The 27,022-nt window shown below is 34.7% G+C and overlaps 1 long non-coding RNA gene across 1 annotated transcript; it reads left to right on the top strand.

The window, feature by feature from the left end:
• The first annotated feature begins 19,375 nt into the window (after positions 1-19,375).
• On the top strand, positions 19,376-19,962 carry LOC127148211 (uncharacterized). The gene is made up of 3 exons (XR_007819027.1): positions 19,376-19,535; positions 19,609-19,704; positions 19,786-19,962. It is a non-coding gene; the product is annotated as an uncharacterized LOC127148211 (long non-coding RNA).
• Positions 19,963-27,022: the final 7,060 nt, after the last annotated feature.

The following is a 27,022-nucleotide window of genomic DNA, read 5'->3' as shown; positions in this document are numbered from 1 at the left end:
TAAATTTCAGAATTTTATATGGATTAGATTACGTATATTCCAACAAAAATTTATATCTTGTGATTTTGGGCCGTTCCTAAATTATTTCAAAATCTATTAAAATTGAATACAATTGTACTAAACACACAACATGCTCCATGAGCGAAAAGTTATAGTTTTTTTTTTCTTTTAATGAAAATTAAATTGATTTTACTTATTTGTAATTTTTATTTTCCGTCATATGATCATGTGCATCTGTCCACAATATGGTTATTTTCTCAGGCAAATCTTTATAATATATGATGAAATTAAGGTTTTTTTATTTCTCTGTCTTATAATGGTAACAATTACATTGTACGGTAGGCTCAACTAATTTCTTTTTAAGTTCACATTGAGCTGTGCAAATGTTTTATTACATTATTTTTTCTTTTTTAACCTATATACCTAGATTACAAATTCATTCTAAACTTTAATTTTCTTTTCTTCTTTTTTTGTAATTTTGGACCATAAATATTCTATTTGTATATAATGGGCTCTTGAACATTTAAAATGTCTAGTAGAACCCTCAATTGCCATTTTTAATTTGTATCTTACTGACATATTCAAAAATTTTAAAATTAACCCTCATCTGTCCAGTAAAATCCTCAATTTCAAATTTTGTATTCAGTAGGTTTGTAAATTTAAAAAAAAAGTTGATTATACATTAGACCAAGAATTGGAAATTTACAGTAATAATTAGATATAAAAATAAAAGTTTAAGTATCCATATTAAGAAAATTAAAATTGAAATTTGATCTACTATTAAACAACTTTTAAAGTATAGACTTATTAGATAATTCTTTTTTCTGATTTTCGAATCAAAACAGAAAAAAGGTTGAAAGTTAAAACTCCATTTGCTAATTATTTATATATTTGATAATTAAGTCTTATAAACATAAGTTGTATTGACGGGTTTATATATGTTGTTTTTACCATATCTATAAATATTTCAATATCAAAGTAAAATTTTTAAAATTAAAAGAATATAGCTTTGAATAATATATTTATGTTTTATAAAATGTTTATTTTTAAAATCATAAATGATGCTCTTGTTCTTGGGCTTATCCAAATCAACAGTTGAGGATTCACAAATGCATTCCCCAAGCCATTTTCATCCAATGCTTTTCAAGTGGTTGATTGGTTACACTGTGAATAAATAAAAGACAAAATGATGGGATTGGTTTTGTACATCCCTTTTGTTTTCGGGCAATGCAGATATTTCAATACAAACCCCTCCAATTTTCCTTTATTCACAACTTTTTACCCAACATTATTCAATTGATATATATCCATGTATTATCAACCTTAAAGAAGGGAGTTTTGAATGTTAATATTGAATCACATAAATAGAGCTAAAACTATATTCTCCTTTTTAACTTTTTTTTTTTGGTAATATTTAATAAAAGAATATATAATTTTTTATCTTTAAGTTTTCAATTTAGTTTCTATTTGACTTAGATTTCAAGATGTCACACTTTTAGTTTAAGATCGAGTACATTTTAATTTTTAGGCATTTTGTTACTTGAGTTTCTTTTAATCAACCTAAGTTTTCTTTTTATTGTAACTAAGAAATAAGTTAGACGATAGGTTTCGATATATATGATTAATAAAAACTTCTTTTTGCCTTTGGACACCACACAACTTCTCCAAGTTTCTATTGCTAATCACATGTTAGATATCGTACTTGCTAACCATTGAGTTGGATGTCATATTTTCACAAGTCAAATCAAATCCAACTTGCTCACATGGATTATATAACAAAAACAAACCCAAATTCATTACAATCAACGTTTTGTTTAAATGATTTCCAGTCCAAATATGTCATGAAGATGAAGAAAACTATCATAAAATTCCTCCAAAACTATAATTTAATTTTCAATAATGAAAATTGAAAGTGTGTCACTAGTTCTTGAACTAAACATAGAGTAAAGAAACCATATTTGTAATAATAAATAAGTATGTTTGAGTCCCGCTTGGATCCCTAAAAATTTCCAAAGAGTAAATAATTGTGATCCATAAAAGCTTCACATAAAAGTTTTCTGTATGGTATATGTAGCTCTTGAACTATATATATAACTCTCTTAGTTGTTAGGTTAACTTTAGCATATAGCCATATATTTGAACCAAACATAGAAAACTTTTAATTTTAGTCCCTTGAAGGCGAAGTTTATTGCAATGGTAACTTTTCAAGGTTTCACAATTATATAAAAAATTTCAAAAGGGTTGGGAGTTGTTTTTTTTCTTTTTTGGTTTTTCTCTGTGGGTGGCTCCCAAAGCTTCAACCGACCAAATAGACAGCCATTTACACCAATGAACTAAAATTAAAATAAATAAATAAACAAAAAACATAATAATAATAATAATAGTAGTAGTAGTAGTAATAAACATTAAAAAAAAAAGAAAGAAGAAGAAACTTTAGGCGCGTGCAGAATCACATACATAAAATTGATATATACAATAAAGACAGAGAGAGAGAGAGAAAGCAGCCATCCATTGCCCTTCTTCTTCTTCTTCTTCTTCTTCTTCTTCTTCTTCTTCTTCTTCTTCTTCTTCTTCTTTACTTCTCTCTTCCTAATTATACTTTTATTCTATTCTCTATTCTTATCATTTTCTGGAATCCAATGTTATTTTTCATCAAATATAATCATATCAAATCCTCTCTTTTCACTAATACTCTCTCCTGTTACATGCTTAATCATTATAGGTTCAATCTCAATCGTCCTGTCTAGATATCCAACAAGTTAATTATACTGGACTTGAATATATATAGCTTAATTAGCTATGATGCAATTAATTCTTAAGTTTATTTTATCAAAAATTTATATATTCAAATTCGTAAATTTTAAGTGACAAATAGTATCGTGAAAATTAAGCTAATTAATCCTAACCCTAAAAACTAGCGAATATTAGAGAGGATGTGTTTAATTTGGAGTTGAGAGGGGGTCCGGGGGGACACTTAGAAAAATTTAAGAGATTATGAATTGTGAACAAGAGTTTGTAATATATTGTCCAAAGATATGAGTTCTAAATTATCCTCTTACTTATTTCTTTCTCCCCTAACAGACACATTCACTAATTATTTCCAATCTCTATTATATACTTTGAAAACTTCCTCTAGCCCCCTCCCCCCTTGGCCCCTACTTTTTTTAATTCCATTTTCTCTTCCTTGAATGTGATAGATTTTACGTCAATGTTTATACTTTATTTTGACATCTTCGAAAAATGTTAGGTGTTTAGAATGTTCCTTATTAGATCATCCAACCTAGAATTGCAAAATTGTTTATGAAATATTTGATCCAATGAACCTCTAGAAAAGAGAAGGTTACAAGATTTGTATCAAATTAATGTATTATTTGAACTAAAAATAAGAGGGTATTGTATTTTTCTATCATCAATGAAGCGGGAATGACACGGGTGCTTAGGAGGTGTCCATCTAGTAGAGATGTTTGGGTGCATCTACTTATCCAACTTATTTTTTTGAATAAAAAACAACAAATTAAGAAGAGTATGGAATAGTTTAAATAAGGAAGGTGTTTAGATGTATAGAAAAATTAACTTTCTTATATCAAACTATAGATACGTCGGTAAGCACTGACAAACAAAATTCAACTGTTGAATGACTTCAATTAATTTTGAGATTCAAACATGTCTAATTAAGCAACGTTCTTTGGGTTTATATTTACGTCAGGGACACACCTATGAATATGTTGAACATGTTGAATCAATCAAAGTCATGTCACGCAATTAATGGAAAACATTTTGCTTATAATAATTTCAACCTTTTTTTTCCCCCTTTGTTCCGATTTCTTTATCTCAAATTCTGGGACTGAATGATCATGGGAAAACATGATAAGAATAAGCTTTCGAGAATGTTGGATTATGTATGTAAGAGTTAAGACACAACATTGCAACAAAAGTAATTTTAAATTTAGACATAGCTTGCAATAGATTAGGATGTTTGGTGATCATAATTAATCAAATCCACCTCTTTTTCAATGTTTTTTAGCTTTTGGTTCGTATAATTACATAGAAAGACAACAAAGTGAGGGAAAGAAGTGCATGGGTTGGTCACCATGTATAAGATATTGAAAAAAGAAAAAAGATTAACTCTCCCAAAAAATAATAAGCTGAAAATTTATCTTTGGGAAAAATACAAAATATTTCATTTCTTTAATTAGCTTTGCAGTGAAATTTTGAGAAGTCTGCTTTTTTAAGGTTATAAAGCTTTGACTAGTTGAGTAATATTGCTTAGGTAGTTAGGTTTAGCTACAAAAGGTGATTTCTAAACCATCTAAGCCATTATTAGATGAGTAATATTGCTAAAATTCTGATAGCATGGTCTACGAATTCGATCAAGTTAATTTAATAATGAAAAATTATTTTAGACAACGAGGTTTCTTTCTTCTTCTTTCTAAATGCAGGCTGCATATTCATTTTTTATTACAATCGAGAAAATCATAATTGATAATATTAATTTGCACACTTCACGCAATCATCCTAATAATAGCTAGGATTTTAATCAGATGTCATTTGTTAAGCTTCAATGTTAGTAATATTTTAGTCTGCATTTGTACGTCTAATTCGATGCAACAATAACAATACCAAGAGGTTATCTGTAACAAGTAGTTTTCTTAGTTGGTTAATTAGTCATATTTTATTTTTCAAATTGCACTACAAGGACTAAGAGTTCTTCCAACGCTTATATTGTCAACGGACTGGAGACGTCGGCACAACCTCATACCCCGACTTCCCATTTAGACGTTGGGAGAAGCCTTCTCCCGACGTCGCATGGGGAAAATGTTCCCCCGACGTGCTCAACATCACGTCGGGAGAAGGCATCATTTTCAACGTTGTGCGTGCGTCAGGAGATATTATATATATATATATATATATATATATATATTAACTTATTGAATTTTTGTTTTTTCAATTATTTAGTATCTTTAATTTTTTGCTTCCAATTCGATTTAAATTGACTAAAATTGTAAAAAAGTAAGTAATAAATTACTAAATAATTATATAAAATACCAAATCAAAATTAAATATATTATAAATTAAATGTTACATTGTCTAACAAGTTCAAATGTTCTAATGGAATTACATATAAAAGAAAAAAGTACATTGATCCTCTAATGGCCGTGGATGTGCCATATTTCCACAAGTCCACATCTACAATGATACAAAAGTAAATTTAGATATACATATATATATATATCACTGAATGCAAATTAAACAACTTAAAGTTTGAAAATTTGTACTGCAAGTGCTCACGGTCCCATCTGTGCCCGACTCATTTCAACAATCATCTTCTTCATTTGTTCCATATTTCGAGCATTTTCTTCCTTTTGTTGTGCGTGGAGCTTTAACGTTTTTCTCTACTCTTCATTCATGCGTTTAGCTTCTTGAAGCTCAATATTCTTTGTTACTCAATCAGGACTTTAGCTTCTTCGACCTTCCTAGATTGCGAACATGAGCTAGGTCGAAGAAATGCTAGCACTACACTTGTAGGACTTGGGCTTGGGGCCCCAATCAAGACCTTTTGAGTAGCCCGGTCGTCTACTCAAAACGGTCTCGCATATCTCATCTCCAGAGAGTGGTTGAAATCCCTTTAGGAGGGGCTGGGATTAGAGTTCCAACATTTGATTTTACAACAAATTTTTGAATTAAGTTATGAAGTCATAAATAAAAGTACAAAATAAAAAAAACATAACGCATAAACTTACATGCACATCCACGGCTGCTTGCGAAACGAATTGGCTACTCCGAGCATGTGTTTCCTTAAAAGATTCCACACGATCGACTTGGTAATCTCGTTCTCCAGCAAGCTTGTGCTGTCGTTGTAGAAACGACTTGGACCCGCTACTATGGTTTTAAAGCTGCTTTTGTCTAGCAGCCTTGTTTGTCCTTGATTCCTCCTACATGAAAACATTTTCTAAAGTTATATATGCATACAAAAAATTAAATGTGAAGTAATGTAACATTGCAATATGTAAATCTCACATGAAATGCTCGACTCAAATAGTGATCGCACAAGAAGTGCTAATCTTTCAGACGTCCCACCAATCTGGGCGGTAGGATGGCACGTGTCTGTTCAGGATCTCTGTACTTTTTGAAATGTCTATGACAGTCTCCCTTGACTCCTTGAAAGATGTGAGCATTTGATGCTCAACAAATCTAGTAAGTGCTTGATCATTGAAATCAAGCACAAAATAGAGGTACAAAGCAAAGAACCCCACACATTTACTTGGTTTACACTTATGTATGTTTAAAATAAAAACAAATTAATTAATGAAGTTACCTAAAGAGCGTCATTGACCATCTCAATGTATTTTAGTGGAACATCAGCCCACTTAAGGCAGCAAACTGGAAATGTATCTCTCACATACACCAATGATGTTGCTGAACTGGACAATATGTAGAGATATTGACTTCTCCGCTCCTGAGGTATGGTAATTGGAATCTTACCATGCTTCTGAACGTACCTCTTTAACTTCAAGTTTCGGTACTATTGACGTCTCTTAGGAGTCGGAGAGGGTTAAGGACCATCTGCTAAAGAAAACAAAATACTATCAGAAACAAAACTACTCTATGTGTTCGTAATTATCATCAAGACTAATATAAAGTGTTGCCCACTGAGAATGATCCTCCTACGTTATTAAACTCGTCGTCAAACTTGAGAATATGTCTCCTCGAAACTGCTTGAGAATGATGGCATAGTACCTGTGGTCATAAAAACCAAAATTAATTAACCAAATACGAGAACCTTAAACTGAATATATAAAATAATGAAATATGTGCATACGTGATTCGTTGTTATTATTTGTCATCACTTGAATCGTTGTGATGTGACAATGGTTCATCATCATCGTCTATGAAGTCATCAACAACATGATGCACAACCAATTTTTTAACCACTGCATGATCAATGTCAGGTCTGTACAGAGTATCATCTTCAATGTGTTCATCCATATGATGTCTGACAACGACTTCTAGTATATTCAGTATATTCTGGACCACTTGAACAACTTTCCAATTGGTACCATTTTTTGGGTCCTATAGATAAAATACTTGATGTGTCTGCATTGCGAGAATGACTGGTTCCTTGGCGAACAAAAAATAGGACGTGTTGATTGATTTATACCCTAATTCTACGTACGTCTTATGGCTTTTGTTGCTGTCGATGTTAAACCGCCTATACTTAAATAGCCAAGCACGTTGTTCCATCAGATATTGAACGTCCAACACTTCATCTAAAACACCATAGAAGTTGTTTTCGCCACTTCAATTGCCACTACTTTCATCGATTTCATGACTCTATTGTTTTGTGTTGTGCATCAGGAATCACGCTCTACCATGTGAAATCTCATCCCATCAATAATGCATCCATTGTAAGACGAACGTCAAGTGAATGTCCCATTGCAAGTGAGAAGAAATCATGAGAAATATTTTCTCTTTTACGCATTTCTATAACCTGAAATCCATGTGTAACTGATTATATACAAAATTCTAAAATAAGTTAGTGTTTGATCGTTATCAAATTCATGTATGTTGTATTCCTGATTTCTGAACCATTCAGAAAATGCTCGTTGATGTCTTTTCTACAATTTAAAAGCGCTTTGAACTTGCCGACGTATCAACCTTAAATGACTCTTAAAGTTGATAATTATAAGTTTGTGTAAGAACAATGTATAACCTCTAATGGTCATACTTTCTATAGGAAGACTTCAAACTCACCAATCACCTCATCATCTAGAATGCTATCATCATTTCGTTCATCTTTAGTGAATCGAGTCTCAATCCCACTTAGGTACCTCAAACAAAAAGTCCCTGATTCATTCATCAGATTTACTTCTGCAATAGACCCCTCAAGGCGGGCTTTGTTCCAAACTAACTATTTTAATGTGCATAGACTTCTTTCAATGGAATACATCAAATTGTAAGAAGCCGAACCAACAACTTTGATTTCATATGGTAGGTGAACGGCAAAGTGCACCATTACTTGAGAAGACAGGTGGAAATATTCTTTCCAATTTGCAAAGTATGATTAATGATATCTGCTTGCAATCAATCCAAATCACTTACTCTTATTGTTCTTGCGCATAAGTCAAGGAAAAAACTACACAGTTCAGTAAGATAGGCGTACACATTTTTCGGTAAGTATGCTCGAACACCAATAGAAAGAAGTCGATGTAGCAAAACATGACATTCGTGTGTTTTGAGACTTGATATTTTCTCATCTCTGTCATTCACACATCATGAAATATTAGAAATGAATCAATTAGGGAACTTAACTAATTTCAGGTACTTGCAAAACGGAATGTGTAACTCGTATGTGGCTTCATTGATTTGTTACCGACTTCTATCAAGTGTAAATCCTATCTTATTTTCAAATCTTGTAGGTCCAACCGAGCATTCGTGGTATCCTTGGTTTTTTCTTCAATATTCAATAACATTCCAACCAAGTTGTCACAAATATTCTTTTCAATATGCATTACACCAAGTTTGTGATGTAATAGTAGTCTCGACCAATAAGGAAGTTCGAAGAAGATACTTCTCTTAGTCCAATTGAGAGCTCTCTTTCTTTTCTTATCTTTTAATGAATGATGTTTACTCATAACTGGAAACTTCAATAAATTTTGTTGTTCTAAGATTTCATGCCCATTCATTACCACTAGAGGAGTCCTACGTTCTACCTTTCCATCGTGTAGCTTACTTTTACGCCAAATGTGGTTCTTTGGAAGTTAGCCTCAATGTCCTTTCAAATATATTTTTTCTCTTATCCCGAATGATGATCTATCTCCCATGCATATGGGACATTCCTGATTCCCTTTCGTATTCCATTAGGATAAGTTACCATATATGCCGAAAAGTCATTAATCGTCCACAACAAGGTTGTATACAACTAAAAGAATTGATCGGTAAGAGACTCATACGTATGCACACCAAATTTCTATAACTCTTTCAGTTTCTCAATCAATGGTTGGAGGTAAATATCAATTTCCCTACCTAAAGATCTTGGATTGGGTATGAGCACTGACATGAAGAAGTTTGATTATTTCATGCATTTTCAACGTGGCAAATTGTAAGGAATTAACACCACAAGCTAGATACTGTACGAGGTACTTATATGACCAAACAAATTAAACCCATATAAAGCTAACTCCAAACGAACGTTTCGTGAATCTGAAGCAAAATCAAGAAATCTACAATCAAAATGTTTTCATTCTTCTGCATCAGCTGAGTGTCTCAACACATCCATTGTTTCAACTCGTTTATCACATGTCAGAGGAGCCTTCTTGAGATACAAACAAGCGTTGTAATCTCGATATCAACGGAAAGTGGCGCAATACCTTATACATAATTTTTTTCCTCTGTTAGGACTAACCTTATACGGAGACTCACCACAAGTTAGACAATGTTGCAAATCGCCAAACTCCTTCTAGATAATACACAGTCGTACTTACATGCATGAATAGTCTCGTATCCTAGGTCCAAGTCACGCAATTTTCGTTTGGCTTCGTAGAATAAACTAGGGATAATAGTACCATACATTAAAAATGCATGTTTTAATAGTTCTAATAAAATGTCAAAGCATTTGTTACTTCAACTGTTGAAAACCTTGACGTGCATCAACTTAACCAAAAAATTTAGAGAGGAAATTTCTAAACAACCAGGGTATAGCTCACTATGTGCTTCATTCATATGTCCTAAAATATATTTGTTGTCTCTTGTTCTATATCTACCAATATGAAATGACATCTCATTCTCCAAACCTTTCTCCGTTTCCTCTTCATGTTCAATCGGAGCTTGTATCATTAAGCATACCGAACATTTCATCTTCTTCATGAAAATGGTTACTACTAGTTCCTTCATAAAAAAGGGTACTACTATTTCCTTCATAAAAAGGGGTACTACTATTTCCTTCATGAAAGCTTTTTATAACTCTATGCAAGTTCACTGGCTCTCCATGATACACCCATTATGTAAATGAGGGGGATATTCCAATTGTAAAATAGATGTCGCTCCACACCCTTTAATGAGTCCCAATTTGAGTTCATACATTTCTTTCATGGACACTTTATTCATTCGTAATCATCAACGTGAAACTTGGCAACCTTTAAGAGTTGGGTCACTCCCTCTCTATACTTAGTCGATAACTTATTCTAAAGTTTCATCCAACCCTTTTCTATTGTTAAAGATTTAAAACATAAATAAGTTTGATTAGTCGTATATTCCTCATCTCAAACCCTAAACTTACTCCCATGCATAAGCTATGACCAATCTCCTAAAATTTTCACTAAAACTAAGTTTAAACTACAGAAGCTACCATAACTGCAGGATAACCAAAACAAACTAACCACAAACAACTTCAATCTTTACAACCTATCTACCCCTTCCAACATACTTTACAAGCTATCTAACACTTCGAACCTCCAAAACTACTAACAAATTCAAAACTATGTTTGCACTAAAGAGGCTACCATAACTGCAGGATAGTCATAAGAAATCAACCACAAATTACTCCAATCTTTACAAGCTATCTAGCAGTTCCAATAAATAAAACTATTAAGAAATAAACAACAACTAAGTTTGAACTAAAGGCTGCCGTAACTACAAGATTGCCAAAACAAATTTCAACCACAAATTACATAAATTTTAAAACAATTACAACCCCTACCCCTTAAATATTGAAATCATTACGCCTCTTTCCTCAAATTCAATACAACCCCCTCCCCCAAATATTTTCAATACTACCCCTACAAATTCAATTAATATATCAAATTCAAATTCAATCACAATCTCAAATTCAATCACTATCTCATTTTCAATCTAAAATTAATTCTTAAATCCTAAAACGATTCAGATTCAAATTCAAATTCAATATTAAAACCTAAAACTAATTCAAAAACTAAATCCTAAAACTAATTTAAAACCTAAATCTAAATCTAAATCTAAATCCTAAACCTAAGTACAAACCAAAACTAAAAATAACTAACTCAAAACTAAACCAAAACTAAAACTTACCAGAACTTACCAAAATTAGGAGTGGCGACAGCAGGCGACGACGAAAGGTGACAAGGGAACAACGACGAGGACGATGGACTTCTCTTCTCTTCTTATCGGTCTTCCTTAATCTCTTTTTTCTTTTTTCTCTTTTGGTTCTGTGATTTACAAAACTGAAAGGGTGTTTTTATAGGGCTACGCTCAACGCATTACGAAGATGTTGGGAAAACCCTTATTCACAATGTCATTACCAATGTCATCGAAAATACTTATTCAGGTTCTCGATGTCATGCAAAAAGTGTCGGGGGAAACGAGATATATTATAATTGTTTCCTTTCCTTCGATGTTGTGGGTGATCACGTTAGGATTGGTTTCTATTATGTTGATGTTCTCGTGCAGGATGTCGAAAATGCTGAAGCAATCAAATAATAATTTCATTTCTTATGGCACCATATAGATCGACGTTGGTAGTACTGAAGCTAGTCCTCACGTTTTTCTATTTTAAGTCAGGGAAAATGAAACCATTATTTAAGTGTACCACCTTTCCCGATGTGTAAGTTTTAGGCATCAGAGATGATCTAGCTTTCTCCAACATCGTTAACAACACGTTGGGAAGGATTCATGTTCCCAACCTATCCTTGACGATGTTGGGGTAGGCCTCTTCTCCAGACGTTTTTTTCTCCGATGATTTTTTTATGCGTGGGAAAAGCCTCGATTTCTTGTAGTGTGAGTTGGATTGATATTAGTCTTGATATATATATAAAAATAATTCTATTAGATCTAATGCATGCTCTCCAACTATATCTTCCAAAATCGTTTAGTTTGGCCGACACATGAAACAAGTTAGTCTTCTTCAGATTACTACAAACTTACTTTATTGTCTAATGATTTGGTGATGCATAACATTGAAGATGATGTGAAAGATGTATCTTGAACTCCTAGATAAACATATATGTAAGCAGTGATGAAGATGAAGTAGATGTACACATTGATGGTGAAGACATAGATGATGATGCATATCGGGCAAAAGAACCACCTACAATAGATTATACCTAATCCCTAATCATTGTGTACAAACCTTTAAAATTCCATGTAATGTTCCATATGTTGTCCTAATCTTTAGTAACTAAACAATTTTCTTGTTATGTCAATTTACTCTATCTTTTTTTTTTCTTTTTTAAGATCTAGAAGTTTGTGACATATATCTAGCTAAACATGACTTAAAAATGAGGTTATCACTTTTAGAAATTAGCTTGACTTTCAATTTAGGACAAAAAATGTGAGCAAAAGACTATGCAAAGTTAGATGTCTTGTCGAAGAATGCAAATTGAGAGTAGGAGTGTTGTTAAATTTAAGATTTACAAGTATGCTAATCTCCAAACATGTAAGAGTGAAATATTTACTAACCATCATAGATGAACTTTTAGTTGGGTTCTCAATCATATAATAAAGTCGATTTATGAAGACGTTAGTTGTTCTTAAATACCAAAAGCCACCGTAAAAAGTATAAGATAGATATTGATGTTAGTTTAATTAAGCTAAGACCAGGCATAGAGGGCAAAAGATGAAGCATTTTTTCGAGTTAAAGACACTAGTAGAAGAATTTTCCAAATCGTTACCATGTTTGGTGAAGCCCTACAAATTTAAAATCCTAATTCAACATTTTCAATTGAACTAAAAGAATATAAGTATTTCAAGCAAATATTCATTGCATTAGGTAGTTTCATTAAGTTTTTGGAATTGTGGGCTCATATTAATTATGGATGGATCTCACTTGAGAGACAAGTACAATGATAAATTTTTGTTTGCAACCATGAAAACAACCAAATATATTTGGTTCGATTTTGGGAAATCTCTAGTGCAGAAACAAATGCATCTTAGTTGAGATTTTTTCAACAACTTAAAAGTGTAATCGAGCAAGTTTTGTGAGGTGGTTCTCTTGTTTAATAGACATGCAATTAAAAAAGGGCCATTAGAATGGTGTTCTCTCATAAGCATTTCATTATATCTATATCCACAAATTGACTAAAAACTTTAATGATACTTTTACGAACATAGATCATTTACGTACCTTGCACTTGGGGTCAATTTGTACATTATCAAGGTCCACAAAATTAAAGTACTTAAAATATATAAAGCTCACTATGTATAAGTTGCACTGGCTTTTTATGTTGAACCTCATACATCTACTCGCTCACATATTAGAGTGGAAGCAGTTATCGAACTTTATTGACATTGAAACATTATATTCCAATAGAGTTTCAAGAGTAGGTCATCCTTGAACAACAATAATTTTGCCTGTTAGTAAAGTACTACAAGTCTCACATATTATAACACTTGAGACACAGGACTCGGACCAAGATTCGAAACTCGAATTCAACACCTGACAGCCCCGACATTTCTCTAAGTTCCTAGCGACCTAGCTGTGTCATATGTCCTTACTCATATGCATCTTAGAAAAATTCTTAGAAGGTCATCCAACATGGAATTGTTCAAAGCTAAGCACGCTTAACTTTGAAGTTCCTATAATTAAGAAACCCAAAAGGAAGGTGCACCTTATTGGTATAAGTAGTAACTTTCAAATCTTTTAAGTCTTCCTTAACCTTACTTTAATGTCTTCAAGATCTCCCTCAATTAGATGTGATATAGATTCATTCATGTCCCTCTGTTCTAAACTCGATCGTTACACATATGTTTTAGCTATGAAAATCTTACAAAAAAAAAAAAAAAAAAAACTCTTACAACCAACTACTCACTATCTAGTGCTGTTGTTTTAATTCATAATTTTTATATTGTTGGAATTTATGCCCTAAAGTCTCATAGTTAGTTTTTTTTATATAATATTTTATTATTTATATTTAATAATTAGTTATCTATTACGAAAAAAATCAAAGGTTATTCCAAAAAACTTGAAACAATATGTATAGTTGGTATACAGTGGATCATATTTCAAATAATAATGTAAAGGGTGTATGTAATATATGAATTATTCAGGTTGGGTGTCATATCCTAGTAACATTGTAAATACGACCCACTTTATACTTGTTACTAGTGTTTTAAGTATTACAAATGATTTGATCTAAAATGTTCATGTTAAGACATACAATTGAGAGTATCCTATACAATGAAATTGTAAAAGATCGATCTGCAAAATACTTATTCTTTTATTAAAACATTGCAGACTGAAAGATATGAATTTTTTATTAAAGAACCATGTAACTCGATCTGAATCTTTAGTGAGTTATTGTCACACCCCGCCTTGAATGCACCTGCAAGAGGTAGTATGACCTTGAGCATTTTGTTGAGTTAAACGCCAAAACTTTGAGCTTATGCTTGGGTCTTTTAACTTAACTTAGAAAACGTACTTTAGGCGATATAAACACTTAACACAATCAGAAGTAACCAAACTCAAAATTTTATTACTTAAGTTGTAACGACCTAACTCTTTATACTAAGCTGAGATCATTACTTCTTAAGGAAAATAAAACTTCTTAAATAAAAATGGAAAATCAAACAAATGTTCATAATCAAAACCTCAATTACTCATTAAAACCATAAATAAACAAATGTAAGTAGAAATAAATCTAAAATAAAATCCTAGCTCGGGTCCTATCTAATTTTAAAGGAGTAAAAATAAAAGTACATAAATACTAAAATCAAAACTGATAACATAAGGCGGAAGCAAAAGTGTTTCCCTATGGCACGCCACGGTCACTTCTTGTCATTCGCCAACTTTCCTCTGCACTTGCCTCTATCCCTGTCTGAAAAATTAAACATTAAAGAGTGAATATAAAAATATACTCAGTAAGGGACCTACTACTAGTCCCGCTAGGTGTTTGTTAACTTTATATTAGAGTCCTGTAAAATGGTACTCCTAAACTGGCACGTTCCCGAACACATGCAATCTGTGATCCCGTAGGAACATCTCTGGTCTTTGGTGAACCCAAAGAAACACCTAGGACAAAATTGGTCTTCGCTGAACACAATGAACACCTAGGACAAAACTGGTCTTTAGTGAACTTGAAAGAAACACTAGGACAATCGGGCTATGAGCGATCCCGTCGGACCACTCATATACATATCATCTCATAGTAGACTGGTGATCCTGTCGGACTATACAGTCATAGAAAGGTGGTGATCTTGAGGGACATCCATGTGGGTACGACTCTAAAAGATATTGCTAACAGTACACCTTATCCATAGCATGTAGCATAATATAACATCATAAGTATGACATGAATATTAATGATAGCATTCTAAATCATAGGATTAATATTTTATGCATTAACATCATATCATCAATTATCGTCATCAATATAACTCAATTATAACTTTCAGTCATCATAAACATAAACTCATTATGCATCTTAGCTACATCAATGCATAATGGAAAATTACATGCAAGCTCTTACTTTAGTTCAAATGTCAAGTAGGAGAATCTCTTACATGGAGATTATCTTAATCAAGTTCTAACAGCAATAACCAAAATTTTCCAAACAATGAAGCCCCAAAGTCGAGGTCTGATCCAATTCAACCTTAATTTAAGAAAAATCCATAGCACCAACTCCCAATTAAAATAAAAAATAGGTAAAAAAGGGTATAAAATAAGCTTGGCGGCTCAAAATGGCTTGGCCAAAGGGGGAACTGGCTAGGCATCTCGACTTGGAAGATAGAGATCAGCTTGGGTGCAGCTCAAGCTGATGTTGAAAGTGGCTCCGATGCAGGCTGTGCAGATTGGAGTTCGCGCGAGGCTCAACAGTTGTGCTCACGGCTAGGCTCGGCTGAAGGAAGGACTAGCTCGAAGGCAGCTAGTGTACAACTGGCAGATGGCTCGACACGAAGAATAGCTCGGACGTTGCAAGCCTCGATGACGAATTGGGTGGACGATAGCTCTTTGAACGACGGTCGAATTGGACGAGATACACCGATCGACGATGAATGACAGCTCTTAGGCGGCGACAGAACGAAGTGGAGAACGGGTAGCATGACCGATGACCTAAGCAATGTGCAGTGACACTCGTGGTGGTTTTCGAACGATGGAGCAATGACTGAACGAATGACTCGTCAACGGTGCAGCGATGCTTGTGACGGTGAGACGGAGACGGACGACTAATGCGACTTAGGACGAACGGCTTACACGGATCAGATAGATGGCTTGCGGTTGTTGACAACGAAAAATGATGATTGACAAAGAAAAGGAGGAGATAAAAATGGACGGTGAGGCGGAGGTGAGCGGCGACAGAGGCGGCTAGGGTTTTGTTGGAGGTGAACTTAGGGTTTGTTGGAAGGGGAAGATGAATAGTTCCACACACATCGCGAGGCCCTATTTAAAGAAAATTTGTAATAATATAAAATTATATTATTTTCTTTTCTTTTTCTTTATTCTTTTTCAAATAAAATCTATTGTCAATGGTGCACAAGAATTAGAATTGGCTCCAGAATTATCTTTTATTTTATTTAAGTGTGATTGGGTTGACAATAGAAGTGGAGTCAAAGTGGACGAGCTTGGGTTTACCATCGTTGATCTCAAACGTATTGGACATAAATCAGACTCATTTATTTTAGCCACTCAAGCAAAACAAGTATTCTATGTCCAAGATTCTGCAAATCCTGAATGGTCGGTGGTTTTAACATCTCCACAAAGAACTATTGAAGAAGATTTCTTTGAAGATGAAATAGGAGATATGCTTCAAGAGTGTGGTTACGAAACCATTAAAAGGATGCCCAATGTTGATACACCTAATGAGACTGATGATACAAATTCAACTTATATTAGACATGATTGTGAGGGTAGATGGGTAGAGAAGGGTATGTCATTACTTTGCTTTATAATGTATTTAATTTTAGAGTTCGTAATATAATTGATATGCTTATGGTATCTTTATAATGTATTTATGTTTAAAGTTCGTAATATAACTGCTATATTTATGGTATGTCATTACTTTGCTTTGTTTAAGTTCATAACATAATTGTTATGCTTATGTATGTTGACTTTGCTTATTAATGTATTTCCATTTTTTGCAGATTCATAGATGGAGGATAGCAGTGAGGATGAAAGAGAAATGCTTCCAGAAGTAAGAAAGAAATCATTTGTTCCACGTGGGCCAACTACTATGTCTGAGTTGGCCTTAGTGAGAAATTCTGGACAAAAGTTGCCCATTCAATTTAATGAACACGGACAACCTGTTGGAGCCACGTCTAAGAAAATGCAAAGTTACATTGGTGTGTGCGTTCGACAACAGATTCCTATCACATACAACTCTTGGAAAGAAGTTCCGAATGAGCTAAAAGATAAAATATATGATTGTATATCGGTATGAGTTCTATTGTTATGTTTTTCATATAATGTAGTTTGCTTTACACTCTAAGTTTAACTAAGCTTTTTTTTTTTTTGTGTAGATGTCGTTTGATTTACAACCCAATGCTAAACATTCTATACTTATGTCTGCATCAAGAAAGTTTCGAACGTTCAAGACGACGTTAACTCAGAAGTATATACTTCCGTCTAAGGATCAACCATCACTCTTGCAGTTTCCTCCCAAAATCTATTCTCATATAAATCAAGAAGATTGGGAATCGTTTGTGGATGCTAGACTAAGTGAAGAATGGGAGGTAAATAAGTTTAAATTTTCAATGGAATTAGAATTGTTTTGATATCTACCTACAAACTAATACGTTGTACAGGATTATAGTCGTATTCAAAGGGAAAGAAGGTCGAAATGCGTATACAATCACCACATGTCACGTAAGGGATATGCTAATCTTGCCGATGAACTAGTGAGTATTTCTAATTAAATTGAAGAATTTATCTTAATATGTTGTTGTTAATTAAATATGTATCTTTTGTTGTAGAAAATAACGCATGATGTTTCCTATCGATCAACTCTTTGGAAAGAAGCACGGAAAGGAAAAAATAATGATTATTTTGATGATGCTACTCGAGATTGCGCCTCTCGGATTGTAAGTATACTTATGATTACAATATATAATCTTTTGTTAACGTAACTGATGATGAATTGTTTTATACTTGTATTGTTTTATAGGATGAATTAGTTGCAACAAATAAAAATGAGGACATCTTGACTGACGCATTGGGTTCCAAGGAGCACGGTGGACGTGTAAGAGGCGTGGGTGCTTTCGTCTCTCAATCACAATATTTCAAGACAGTAAAAGGGAAGGAGAAAATGTGTGAGGATGACTCGAGGTGCAAAAGTGACAAGAAGAGAAGTAATCACTCGAGGTCATCCATTGGAAGTATTAATATAGATCTTGATGCCGATGAGGACACACCTACCAACAAAGGAGTGGAGGTAATTGACTTTGTTGTCACTTTTAGTTTTTTAACTATATAGGATCAATTGTTCTTAACTATGCTTTTAATATTTGTAAAGGGAACACCATGCCAATTGTCTATAGGATCCATTAATAATATTGTTGCAGTAGCCACGATAGTTGAGGATAACATTGGATGTCCCAATGTTAAAGTTCTAGTAGACGTGGTTACGGGAGAAAATTTGACTATACCCAATCCAGTGAAGGGAAAGATAGAGACTTTAAATCAAGCATTGGGTAACATTATAGAATGGCCTCGTCGGCTTGTTTCTACGATCAATGACAAACAAGTGTGTATCTTTTTTTTACTATTTAAGTTTTGATTTTATTTGTATATGTATTTTGAATTTAGAACCTTGGTTGTGATAGGAGCATTCAACTAGGAAGGATGTCGTATACCCTTCAAATTATACTGACGTTAACGGGATTATTAAGCTTTTAAATAGACATGCCATGAACAACATGGAGGATGTAGACATGATTCGCATCCCAATGAACGAGCTAATATTTGGAAGTGACAAATTTGTTTATTTAGCTCGTGAAGATTTGTTGCATTACTGCGGCATGGTTGAAATCGGCTATATGTGTATACTAGCGTATATTACGTAAGTAGACAACTTATACTCATCTTTATCTCCAATACCACTTTTGTAGTTAGTTTGTTGATATTTTAACTATGGTTGCTTTTACTTAGATGTCTTTGGGATAAATGTGACTGTGCAAAGAATTTTTTTGTCATTGACCAATCAAAAATATCGTCACATATCAAAGATCGTGATCTTCGATCCAGAAATTTAGCCAACCAGCTAGAAGCAGTTAACTTGGAACAGAAAGTGCTAATTCCATATAATACTGGGTAAATAAAGAAGAGAAACACATTAATATATTTCCATTGAGCTTAAATGTGTACTCACATTGAAGATGTTGTTTATTATAGTTTTCATTGGATGTTGCATGTTATCGATCTTCGTGAAAATTGCGTTTATGTTTTGGACTCTCTTCGGAGTAAAGTCAATGAAGACATTCATGGAATCATAAATGTGTAAGTGTATTTACTTTATTACTTCTTATTTAACTTTCTTGTCTTCTAATGTTTAAAAATATTTAGAGGGTTGAAGACATGGCAAGCGAAACACGATCTACAACGCTATCGATCAACTCCAAAATGGAGACCTGTAAAGGTAATTTGCATTTACAGGTTATTACTTTTTATGAAACATAAGATTAATTTGTATTCAATTGATATACATGCAGTGCCCTCGTCAATTGGATTCTGTAGGGTGCGGGTACTACGTGCAAAAGTACATACATGAGATAGTGCATAATTCTAGTACTTCTATTACTAACCTTGTAAGTTTCTACTTTAACTTTTTACATATTACAATTTGTGATCCAAATTCATACTTTCCATATCTTTCTCTTTGTGTGTAGTTCAATACCAAAAATGCATATAGCCAAGAGGAGATTGATGAGATTCGAACTGAATGGGCAGCTTTTGTTAGCAGATTTGTGTAAGTAGTTGCTTTTTGTAGTTAGGTTAGTAGTTGATTTTTGTAGTTAGGTTAGTAGTTGATTTTTGTAGTTAGGTTAGTAGTTGGTCGAGTTAAGTTTTTGTAGGGGACGGCAGTCCTATAGTTTTTTGAAGGGCAGGTGGTCCCGTACTAATTGTTGTTTGTTAGATAGTTTGTACCTATACTTTAGTTAGTGAAGGAACCTTCTATTTTGTTTATAAATCACGATCTTATATATTATCATTAATGGCGTTAGTGTGCTTGTATTTTAGTGTTGGATCTTATGCATTGTAGGTGTTTACTATTGGTTTGCCATGGATGGTAGGATGTGTTGTTTGATATGTGTGATTATGTATATATTGGAGGATTTGGAGTAGTTGGACTTATAGTGTTGAATATAGTTGTGTTTATAATATGTAAGTGTTGGATGATGTGTATTTGTTGTAGTTCTATATGGAAGTGTGGAAAAGTGTGCTTGTATTTTAGTGTTGGATCTTATGCATTTTAGGTGTTTACTATTGGTTTGCCATGGATGGTAGGATGTGTTGTTTGATATGTGTGATTATGTATATATTGGAGGATTTGGAGTAGTTGGACTTATAGTGTTGAATATAGTTGTGTTTATAATATGTAAGTGTTGGATGATGTGTATTTGTTGTAGTTCTATATGGAAGTGTGGAAAAGTGTGCTTGTATTTTAGTGTTGGATCTTATGCATTTTAGGTGTTTACTATTGGTTTGCCATGGATGGTAGGATGTGTTGTTTGATATGTGTGATTATATATAAGTGTATATATTGGAGGATTTGGAGTAGTTGGACTTATAGTGTTGAATATAGTTGTGTTTATTGATATGTGATTATATGTAAGTGTTGGATGATGTGTATTTGTTGTAGTTCTATATGGAAGTGTGGAAAAGTGTGCTTGTATTTTAGTGTTGGATCTTATGCAATGTAGGTGTTTACTATTGGTTTGCCATGGATGGTAGGATGTGTTGTTTGATATGTGTGATTATATATAAGTGTATATATTGGAGGATTTGGAGTAGTTGGACTTATAGTATTGAATATAGTTGTGTTTATTGATATGTGACTATATGTAAGTGTTGGAAGTGTATGCTGGAATTTTAGGTATTATTGTGTGCATTGCAGGTGAATTAGGTATTATTGTGTGCATTGAGTAGTAGGCATTATAGCTAGTGTGCAAGCAATTTTTTTATTTTTTACAATATACGATGACGAACATTTCCGGACGTAGTTCGACTCAAATAATATCGGTTTTGCCGTCATAAAAACTATTATAAATACGACATGAAATGAATCTTTAAAAACGACATTAAATGTGTCTTTAATGTCGGTTTAAAAAATGACATAAAATGTGTCTTTAATGTCGGTGGAAAAACGACATTAAATGTGTCTTTAATGTGGGTGGAAAACCGACATTAAAGATGTGCACTAAGCAACATTAATGTCGGTTTAAAAACGACATTAAAGACATCTTTAATGTCGGTTATAAACCGACATTAAAGACAGCTTTAATGTCGGTTATAAACCGACATTAAAGATAAACCGACATTAAAGACCTTCAATAACACCTTCAAAGATGTCGGTTTATAACCGACATCAAAGGTCTTTAATGTCGGTTTATAACCGACATCAAAGACACCTTTAATGTCGGTTATAAACCGACATTAAAGCCCAACCGACATTAAAGGCCTTTAATAACGCTCACAAAGATGTCGGTCGCCAAGTGACATTAAAGGCCTTTAATGTCGGTTTTAAACCGACATTAAAGGCCAAATTTCTTGTAGTGCCTAGAGTCAAATAACACAAATGCGAAGTACCCCTAGATTGGGAGCGTACCTGTCACCACAGTACCAGTTTGCTCGGTCTTCTGATTAGTAGTGGCAAATACTCTTCCTTGCTGGGATGGGGAAGGCTGGTTCGAGGTAGTCCAAACAGTTTCTAAGGATAAAAGTCAGCTATATGTCCTGGTTGCCAGCACTTATAGCAAACTCCACTTTCCGCTAAATATCATCGTCCATGAGATCTTCCACAGTTACGACAGGCAAGTAATTCTCTTAAGGTCTTTCCTGCTGCAGCAATCTCCTGATGACGCCGTTGAAAAACACTATCTAACCTTAGATTCCTCTATGATGCTATAGTAAGTTGTAGCTCAACCTTCCTCTTCTGACTTGGGGTTGACCCTCTTCCTGCAGCCTTGGACGGATCCGCTCTCTCATGTAGACTCATATCTATTGCTAGGCGCACTGTATCACTATGGATGGTTGACCTGAAGGCTTGAACGAAACCCTGGAGGTCTAGTCTGAGACCGCTAACAAATTTGTCGGTCCTAGCAGCCTCATTCCTTACTACGTCACAATGATATCACCTTGTTCTAGGTTTAGAAACTCTTGCTGCTTAGCATATCTTATGCTGACAGATAATAATTTTGCATACAAACTCTCCTTGAACTGCTCCAGGTTATCTTGTTGACATCACCACCCATCATTTTCTCAGCAGTCTCCCACTACACGGTGCCCCTATCTATCAGAAAGAATACCGCGCACTGAACCTTTTGGTCGTTCGGGCACTTCATATGCCAAAAGATGGTCTCTACAGAAGCCAACCACATCTGGGCCTTAGTTGGATCATTCATGGACCCGTTAAATATCTTAGGGTTGTACTTCCTAAAGTCTCTCAGATGTTTAGCCTCTGCTGACAATTGGTCTGGCACGTTCTAGGGTTCCACTAAAGCCTGAGCAGAGGCTGACGGGGTCTTTTGGACAACATGAAATGGTGCCAATGCATCTCTCAACATATTTTGGTACCTCTGCTCTATTACAGCGAGATCTGCTTGAATGACAGATGCTATAGGGTCGACAACTTGTACAGGGGGTTATTCTTTTGGCTAAGTACGTCCAGCTCCTCTGCCTCTTCTACCACCTCTACATGGCAACATTTTTCCTAAATTCCACCAGCAGAAGTCTTTCACAATACAATCATAACATTCATACTTTATCTAGTTTAATTCAGGCAAGGTTATAAACGTAGCATCACTGTAAATCATAAAACATACCTGGCGAGTGACGAAGGACTGTAGAAGGTGAAAACGGATGGCGCGACGAAGGTGAGCGGCGGCGTCGGCTAGGATTTTGTTGGAGGTGAACTTAGGGTTTCTTGGAAGGGGAAGATGAATAGTACCCACGAACATCCCGAGGCCCTATTTAAAGAAAATAAATAATAATATAAAATTATTATTGTTTTCTTTTCTTTTTCTTTATTCTTTTTCAAATAAAATCTCATACCCATCTCTCTTCATTTAAAACCCATAAAATCCCCCTTTTAACTCAAATATTCTTCTTCTTTCAAATCACATCAACTTTATCTTTCCAAAATAATATATATCCTTAAATAATTATATTATGAAGATAATATAATTATTTTAAGTTCAAATTCAATTAATTATATAATCATATATAATTAATCAAAATTCCCTAAATTACAAATCAATTAAAAAAAACAAATTCAATAATAACTTCCAAATTTCAATTAATTAGATATTTTTCCAAAATATCTAATAAATTCTAATTTCTACAAATAAAATATTTTCCAAAATAATTTCGACAATTGTTAAAATTAAACTTAAGAAAATTAAGAATAAGATTACCTTAATTTGAGGCGTTACATAAGTCATATGTTTACAACACTTTATAACACTTAGCAAAATTACATAAACAACACTTTAACTTAAGCTAAATGCCTTGACAACCTTTTCTCGCCTAGCAAGCCCCTCACCCTTTCCTTACTTTGCCCTTGATATCTAGTAACCTGAGGAGTAAAACTTAAAAACACGAGTCAAAAGACTTAGTGAGGTTTTAAGAAAACCTTTTTGAGAAATATCTTTCATAAACATCATTGTTCAAATCAAATTGCTTAAACACATATTTTAACGTAAACATATCATTTCTCATAAACATCATTTTTCATGAATACACCTTAGTCAACAATCGTTCCTTTCGTCAAGAACCTGAATGTAACGACCCAACTTTCCGGACTAAGCTGAGGTCACTACCAAATACCAAAACTCGACCATTCAACATAAAATTTAAAACGGACCAGTTACGATTCATTAAAGCATTAGAAACCTTACAAAAAGACAGTTTCGGGCCCTATTTTAAATCAATCAAAAAGTCACAAATAAAAACCTCAAGTCACCAGTTCAAAATCACAAGTCAAAATATTCTGACAAAATACATAGCGGAAGCGATAAGAAAACCAGACGCGTCCATATGGCCTTCACGCGTCCTTCCTGCCTCTCGTCGGTCTGCCCCTCGCCGTGCCCTTACCTGAAAAGTTAAAGAAGAGAAAAGGGTGAGTATAAACATACCCAGTAAGGGACCCACTACTGGGCCCGTTAGGGGACAACAGTTAACTTCCTATTCGGGGGTACCCTACATAACAGTCTAGTGGTTCCGTAGAACGCACATATCAGTCTAGTGCTCCCGAAGGATGCACATATCAGTCTAGTGCTCCCGAAGGATGCACATATCAGTCTAGTGCTCCCGAAGGATGCACACATCAGTCTAGTGCTCCCGAAGGATGCACGTATCAGTCTAGTGCTCTCGAAGGATGCACACATCAGTCTAGTGCTCCCGAAGGATGCACGTATCAGTCTAGTGCTCTCGAAGGATGCACACATCAGTCTAGTGCTCCCGAAGGATGCACGTATCAGTCTAGTGCTCCCGAAGGATGCAGACATCAGTCTAGTGCTCCCGAAGGATGCACCTATCAGTCTAGTGCTCCCGAAGGATGCACCTATCCGTAAGGCACACTACCCCATAGATGAAGCTAACCGATACCCCTCAGTCCATACTAAACCGTCTACATCAGTCACACCCCAACGGCATTCATATTACAGTTCCGCCATAGGCTTTGTCAGTCAGATAGTATAGGTTTAAACATCTACACCCTCAGTTGCTATACGCATCACCAATTCGCACACCATTAGGGAAAACCCTAGATCCAATCAACTAACCAACCAAACCGGACTCACTGTCCTTCCCCGTCCAAACTCCATGATCAACATCCAGACCACTGCTTTACTACATACTGAACCGTAACTTCAAGGTCCATCAACATAAAATCTCAATCTACAATTAGCAGTCACAGTATCCTTACATCAGACAAAATATAATAACAGTGCTTAACAGTCAACACACATACAGTTATTCAGTACAGTCACTAACGTGTAATCCCCTGTGGATTATTACGTTTTCAGCCTGGATTCGGGGTCCAGTAGTAGGAAAACCCTTACTTGATACTCGGTTATGCCCCTTGATCGAATCCACGCTCAACGGATCAACCTAAACGAAACACGAAGGTTTTAGTTGATGACTTTAGTAGAAGTCGTTTTTAAAAAAGGTCAGAAGCGACATCCGTTGACTTACCCAAGGAAAGGAAAACTACCTCCAAACAAGCCTACCGCGAGACCCGAGAACTCAAGCGTCAACTCTGTACTACCTTCAAAGGAGAAAAGTAGGGCCATATCTTATTCCAATATTCAAACTCTAATCGGATGTAGCAACATTAGGGAATTCATCGAAAACAATCCTTACCGAAGACTCACCGTGACCCGGAGCGGAGGAAGGAAGGCTTAGGTGGCTTGGTGAAACAAGGAGCTCGGCTCGGCTTGAAGGCGTTCGGCTCGGCTCGGCTCGGCTCCACCTCGGCTCGGCTCGGCTTGGCCTTGGCTCACAGCTCGGCTTGTGGCTCGGCTCAACTCAGCTCGCGGCTCGGCTCACTCGGCTCGCGGCTCGGCTCACTCGGCTCGCGGCTCGGATCGTGGCTCGGCTCACTCGGCTCGGCTTACTCAGCTCGGCTCACCCGGATTTGTGTGTGGCTCGGACTGGAAACGGGTTTTGGGTCGGGTCAGCTTGGAACCGGGTCGGGTTGGATGAAAACGGCAGCCACGGTGATCGATTTTCCCCCGGCGAGCGATGGCGGCGGCGATTCGCGGACGACGCACGAGGAACGCAGCTGGCTGTTTCGTGGAGCGGCGACGAGCGGCGGCAGATCTGCTGTTGTGTGAGGCCGAGAAGGAATCGGAAATGGATGGCTACGGCGGACGGCTCCGACGACGTGGACAGAGACGGAAACGTGCTCGACGGAAGGAAAAGAAGAGAAACCGGGCGGCGCAAGACGGAAAGGAGAGAGAGGGAGATGACGGTGGCGGCTTTGTGAACGCTGAAGACGAAGAAGAGACGAAGGAGAAGCCGAGGGGGAGAAGAAGAAGCGGCGCGCGTCTCCTTTAGGGTTTTTAAAAAAAGTTTTATTATATATATATATATATATTCTTTTAATAATTATATTATAAAATAATAATAATAATAATATAAAGTAATAATAATAAATATATATAAAAATATTAATATTAAATAATAAAATAAATTAACATTAGCTAATGATAATGTTATTGTTTTAAAATAATAATATTACTATAATATTAAATAATAATAATAAATATAATATTAATATTATAATAAATAAGATAAATAATAATAATAATAATATAATTAATATTATATTATTATTATATCAATTTACACCAACATTTTAGATTTCCGAAAAAAAAATTTACATAAAACGAGAAAATTTTACCTCGAATTTTCGGGGCGTTACACTGAATCATTCTCTACGCCAAGTCTCTTCACTTTGCATTTAGACTACTGAGATGTTCTTTTCATCAACAACATTCGAGAATATCTTGATTCACTTCTTGTGGCTCAGGCCACCAAATATAATACATGCCTTTTATGCATTGGCTGGCTTCATTCCATCACATAGTCCTTTTTCTACATGGTTTCCTTTACTTCTTATATGTACATAACAGTTAGCTCAATGATAGAAAGAAGACTAATGGTTTGTACACCATTTCACAATCATTTGCAACATCTAAAACATGCTTTGAAACATAGGATAAGTTTTTCATATAAATCTCTTTGAAAACATTTGTATTAATTCATCATTTCAAATTAGTAAGTCTTTAAAGCAAATTCTTCAAACATATGAAATTAATTTGAAAGAAAACACTCATAAAATTACACTACAAGAAATTCTGCATGTCCCAATGCCTATTTATATCGCCGGGAGAAAAGGCG

This window comes from Cucumis melo, chromosome 2 (assembly GCF_025177605.1).
Source record: "Cucumis melo cultivar AY chromosome 2, USDA_Cmelo_AY_1.0, whole genome shotgun sequence".
NCBI lineage: Eukaryota > Viridiplantae > Streptophyta > Magnoliopsida > Cucurbitales > Cucurbitaceae > Cucumis > Cucumis melo.
The sequence above is the reverse complement of the archived record's forward strand: the minus strand, read 5'-3'. Positions and strand labels throughout refer to the sequence as shown.